Source organism: Empidonax traillii, unplaced genomic scaffold (genome assembly GCF_003031625.1).
Source record: "Empidonax traillii isolate 1590-97213 ecotype Southwest subspecies unplaced genomic scaffold, ASM303162v1 scaffold1259:size168962, whole genome shotgun sequence".
Lineage (NCBI taxonomy): Eukaryota > Metazoa > Chordata > Aves > Passeriformes > Tyrannidae > Empidonax > Empidonax traillii.
Window position 1 is genome coordinate 18,113 of NW_020956452.1, and position 5,777 is coordinate 23,889.

General features: G+C 49.2%; 1 protein-coding gene across 3 annotated transcripts in view; it reads right to left on the reverse strand.

The window, feature by feature from the left end:
- Nucleotides 1-5,777, reverse strand: part of IGF2BP1 (insulin like growth factor 2 mRNA binding protein 1) — a 25,938-nt gene that overhangs the window by 15,808 nt on the left and 4,353 nt on the right. The gene's annotated exons all lie outside the window — the stretch shown is intronic.

Sequence of the window (5,777 nt, forward strand, 5' to 3'; positions counted from 1 at the left end):
AAGGGTCACAAATAATCCTCCCCCCTCCCTAAGTGTCACCTATAAAAGCCGCAGCCCCTCGGCGTCCCCGCCACGAGCAGGAGAAGAGGCTCAAAGATGTCAGGGGAATTTGCTGCATTATTAGCTCAGCTGTAACTGAGCACTAAACAATGACTGTGTAAAGTTCATATAAAGTTGTGTGTTTAGGCTGCAGTTCAGCACATGCCTCATTTCAGCAGCGAGGCGGCCCCGCTGACTTCAAACGGAGCTGCAGGAACATCCCCAGGAATCCCGACCCAAAGGCACAACAGTTAGGGGAGATTCTTGGCTCCTCCTGAAATTACACCCCAAACAGCTCCCTAAGAACCCACAGCAGCCACAAGCCCTTCCTCCTCAGAGGGATCACAACTTGCTTTTAGGGATTTAGGGCTCCTTTGATCCATTTGGGAGATGCTTTTATGCCCAAGAGGAGATCCCAAAACACACCTGAATGTCTTCACAGTAAAGAGAACGTGTACACTCACAGATATCTATATATATATACACAAATGACCACCCCCTCAGGTCTGCTTGGATGTGATCAGCACTAACCAAGGCATAACTGGGATAAGATTGACAGTCCTGGAGCCACAGAGCTGATCCCACCCCAGCACCGTCCCCCGGCCCCTCACAGGTAAGTGCTGCTCTATCTGGGATACCTTCATACAGGTGTTGTTTAATTACAGGGAGTTCTCTGCACCAACACAGCCAGAAAGTCTGATCCCACAGCTTTGGATCGTGCAGGAGTTGAAGCAAAGCCAGAGCTCTGCAGGTGATAAACCCCAGAGAAAATGTGGAGCTTGAAGGGAGAGTGGAGCATTTCGGGCACCACCGAGTGCCCCCCTCCCCGTCCTGCCCCTTATTCTGCACCTCATCCCCAGCTCCTCACCCTGAACACTCCAGAAATTCCCAAACAGTCCGACAGACCTCTCACCACAAGCTCCAAACACGACTCCAGTGCAGCAAAGAGGAAAAGCAGGGACAAGTAACTCCCCCCGGACCCACCAGTCTGTGCCCCCCTGGCATCTATCCCTCCCTGGGGCAGGGATGAAGGAGCAGGAGCAGCTGAACCCTCCCTGTGTGAGCTGGCAGACCCAAAGCTCCAGAAAGCAGGAGCAATCCCGACAGGCAGAGTTTTCCAGGAGCGCTCAGCACGCCGGGCGCTGATCGCCTCGGAAAACGCAGTTTTTATTTAGACGCTTCGGTCCAAGTTGGAAAAATCTGGCTCTGACTGTGGGTGAAAATCTGGCCCTGGGAGCCCTTTTTTTTCATCCTGTTCCCTTCTGTTTGGCTCTGGCTCCCAATTCCCCCGTCTCCTTCACACTCCGACCCGGGAAGCTGCTCCCCCGGGATCTCCTTCAGGAAACTGCGGCGGGACCTTCAGAATCGGAGTCAAAACTTCCCCCTTTCCGTGCCCATCCCTTTCCCTGGGCTCTCGAGCGCTGTTTACACACGGCAATGCCCCCGGAGCGGGTGGGACGAGTGCCCCTGTGCCACGGGGAGCTCTGCCAGCCCCCAGCGCCGCTCCCGCCCGCGCTGCAGGTGGAGTGTTGGGAACATCCCAAACCCAACCTGGTTCCTCAGCCTGGAGGATAACTGCCCCATGGCTCGGGGGGTGTTTGCCCAAACTCCCGAGGGACCAGATCATTCCAGTAGCCAGGAAAGTGTGAAATTTCAGCCCTGCCCATGTCAGGGCTCCCAAGTGTCGCTTACAATAAAATAAATGACCCATTTCCTGGCGGATCGAGGGCTCCTCCGAGGCGGGCGGGTTTTTTATGTTGGTTTAGTTTCTTCTGTTGTTTCTCCCCCCTCCCCAGCAGGAAGGTTGTGCTCTCCTGCTCTTTCACACCGGGAGCTGGTAGGGATGCTCTCGCTCCGGGGTTGTTCCCATCCCATCCCCATCCCCGTGGACATTCCCTGCTCCCTCCGCACTGACTCCCAGCTCCCGACCCCTCATCTCCCACTAAAGTGTCTCCCTGCCCTTTTTAATGGGTTTAATGGCTTTCCTTAGGGAAGCTCCCAAGCAGGGGCTGTAAAAGCAGCTGCAGCCAGAGTGGACTCAGCCCAGGGATGAGGAATGGTTTCCCAAAACCACTTCCCAACGCACACAGACCACCCAGATATCCCAAAGCTGCCCCTTGGAAGGGGCACCAGCACCCAAAGCACAGCTCATCTCACTTCAGGTGCTCCCAAAACAAAGCCAAACCCCCAGGAAAGGGGACACGAGGCAGGCACTGCTCCCTGTGGGAAGGGCTGGCAGGAGCCACAAACGGGCTGCAGGACCCCAACCCTCCCAAAACCCTTCCCAGAAAGCCCCATCCCCTGCCCAGAGGAGAAAAGCAAGTGGGTTTCAGTCAAATCACAATTTCCATTTTAAATCCCCAGACAAACCCGGGAGGATTTTCCAGCACCTTCTGGAGCAGCCACGACACGGGATGTAAAGCAGTGTGGGACTGGTTCCCACCCCACCTCAGGGGGTTATTCCATCAAAACCAGGGAACACACGCTGGGTTTAAGGAAACCACCCGAAAACAACACCCCAGATTCCCTTTCCTGGAGCTTCTCAGGGGAACCCCAACAGAGGAGCCGAGTGAAACCTCCTGCTCCTCCATCTGCCCTCCTGTTCTGCTCCATCTGCAGGACTGGGGTGGGAAGGGACCTCCTGAGGTCACCTTGGCCAACCCAAGTGTTCCCCCAGCCCATTCCCACCCCAGGGACACGGATCTGGGAGAACATCTCATGGTTCACCAGGAAACACGCGGGGATGAGGAGACACGGGTGGATCCACGGACAGAGACATGGACACCCCCCAGAGCTCTCACAGACACAAGGAAAACCTTCCAGCCTGGACTCCTGTGATCCCATCCAGCTCCAAAACCTCCAGGATAAACTGGAGACAGATCCCAGCAAAGATTTCTGAGCTGAATTCCCTGAAAGTCCACACTGGTACTGAGGTGAGGAGCTGGGAAGGCACTGGGATACCACTCCCATGGGACTGGGCTTCTCCTTTCCTTAAATACAGTTTTCCTTAGGAAAAAAAAAACCTTCCTGGTGAGCAGATTATTCCCTAAATCCTGCTTGTGCTTCTCCCTTCAGCAGCCCAGAGCCACCCCAAGTGGAAGCAGGACAGTTCAGAACGCCAGTCCCATCACTGATTCCTTTTGTTCCTGTGCCACCTGTTCTCCCAAATTTTTTGAACTTTGCAGGGAATTCTATTCCCCCACCCACCCCAGATCCTCAGTGCTGAACCCTCCTGGATCTTTTCCACGTTTCAAACCGGGTAGAAGGAGAATTTCCAGGTGCCCAAGGACTCAAAGCCAAGGGGCAGCAGGAACAGGCAGACTTTGTGAACTCCTCCTTCTCCCAGTTCCTTCTCCCAGTTCCTTCCCACTCTCCCCCAGTTTTTCAGGATCTCTCTCCCAGCTGGGAACCCACAGACCCACCAGTGCTGCTCAGGAGTGGGTGAGTTAGGAGCACACATCCTCATTTAAGCTTTTAAATCCCTCCAGTCTTGGGGGGAGATGAGAATTTTCACCCCAAAGTTTTGAAAAGCTCCTTGTTGGTACAAAAAAAAAAAAATCAACAAAAAACCCCCCATAAAAATCTCTGCAACATCTTTAAAAGGCATTTTTTCACAACAGAAACCTGCAATCTCCAGGTTCCAGCACCTCAATTCTTTATTTTCTCTGACTCCCCTCCTCAGTTTTTGGGAAGGGTTTCCCTACACCTTCACTTTAGGGTAAATTCTGCCAAATTCTGCCATTTCCCCCCTAAAAACCGTTCCATAAAACCAGTGGTACCATTAAAAGAAGCAGAAATAAAACAACCCCATTTTCTGCTGCATCACAGGCACCTTCCACCCCCAAACCCAGCAATTCCAGGAGGCAGGAGAAAGGTGCAAACTGGTGACCCCAGCAGGGAAAAAGAGCTGGAAAAGGAGCAGCAAACCCCTTGTCCAACCTTGGCCTGAACTCTCCCCCTCAAAAAAATCCTCCCAAAAACTCTGGAAAACATTAACAGAGTTGGGGGTTTGAGTTGGAGGGGGCAGAAATCTCTTTTTTTTCCTTTTTTTTATTTTTTATTTAAATCCTGGAAGGTCTCAATTTTCAAAGCGAGTACTTTAACCCCAGCTCCCCTCAGGTCTCTGTTTGCTTATTTTTTAACCTAAAAGGCAAATATTGGGACAAATTCAACAAGAAAAGTGGGTCCAGTCCTCGCAATCGCCACTGAGGATCTACAAATTAAATTATTTCTCCTTTTCTGCATTTAAAAAATCCAATTCCCTCCCTCTGTGGCTTCAAAAGCACGACGTTTTTTAGTGAAATCCCTGGTTTTTTCTCCATATTTGCCATGTTCCCTACATGGAAAAGGGGGGACATAAAGGCATTTTTCTCACTTCAGGCTGTACAGTCATAAATTTGTTCTCTCTCCCAGAGCTCTTAAAATCGATTTAATTATCTCAGGTTTAAACTCCATGGATGAAATTTGCTGACAAATTACTAATGACTCATTGAGTGGCTTTATTCCCCCTCTACTTTTTCTGACTGGAAACCATCAGAACACACGGAATTCCAAAGGATTCCAGTTCTCAGAGGCAGAAAATCAGGAGCTGAGACCTCTCAGCTCAAAGGTGGGGGCTCAGAGAAATAAAGCAATGAAAAAGGCTAAGTTTATAACCCTTTTCACTCATGGAAATTTTAAGTTTATAACCCTCCTTGCTCATCAAAATTTCAGTTTTCAAGCCCTGCCCTGAAATAGGGGTGTTGTTATTTTTTAAACCCTATTACCACTCAGAAACCAACTCTGTTTTCAGGGGGAAAAGAAGGATTTTAAGACCTGATTAAAAGCAAATTTTATCTTAACACTCAAGGTTTTTTCTCTTATGTGGGAAAAAGAACTCTCCCACTTCTTATTTTTTTTTTTTAGTTCTTTTTCCAGCTAATCCAGCCACCACGAGGGAAAAAAAGTGTATTTTTGGATTAATAGTGTGACAAATAAAGAAATTACCCTCCCCTTCACTAAAAACTTTAACATATTTCGTTGAGAACAATTAATTGCAGGGCTTTGTCCAGGCAAAAAGAAGGTTTTTTTGGTGGGAAAACACTCATTTGAAGCAAAAACCAGGGGGAGGAAAAAAAAGCCAATTTCAAGATTCCTCCATCACTTTTCCTCACCACACCAAGTCTTCACTGCATGAACAACATTAAATAACATTAAATAACATTAACAGCAATTAAAAAATTAACATGAACTCAGATCACACAAACCCAGGAGCTGCTGGGGATCGACCTCTGCCTAAAAACCCCCTCAGAATTCCCACTCTGGGTTTTTCTCAACCCAAATCCCTGTTTCCCCCCCCTCCTCCCCTCCCCAAATTGCTTGGTTTCATTCTCTCTGCTCGACTCACTTCCACATTCCTCATATTTGGAATGTCTGCTTGATGGATTCACTTTTTTCCCCCCCTTCCTTCCTCCCCCTTCCCTCCTTTCATTCATCTTTTGACCCCCTCGAACTGGGGCTTTTCAGCTTCCCAGTTCCAACTTCCCCCCCCCGAAAAAACAACCCTCAACTTAAAAAAAAACCCACACAAATTGATTTTTTTTCCTTCCTATCTTTTCTTTTTCAACCTCTCAGAGGATAAAACACAACGATTTTGAAGCTTCTTGGTTTCAAATTTAAAGTTTCCTCCCAGTTTTCCTGACAACAAAATCAAAGAGAAAACAACTCCCCAGCAGCAACAAGGTGTTTTAAACGGATAC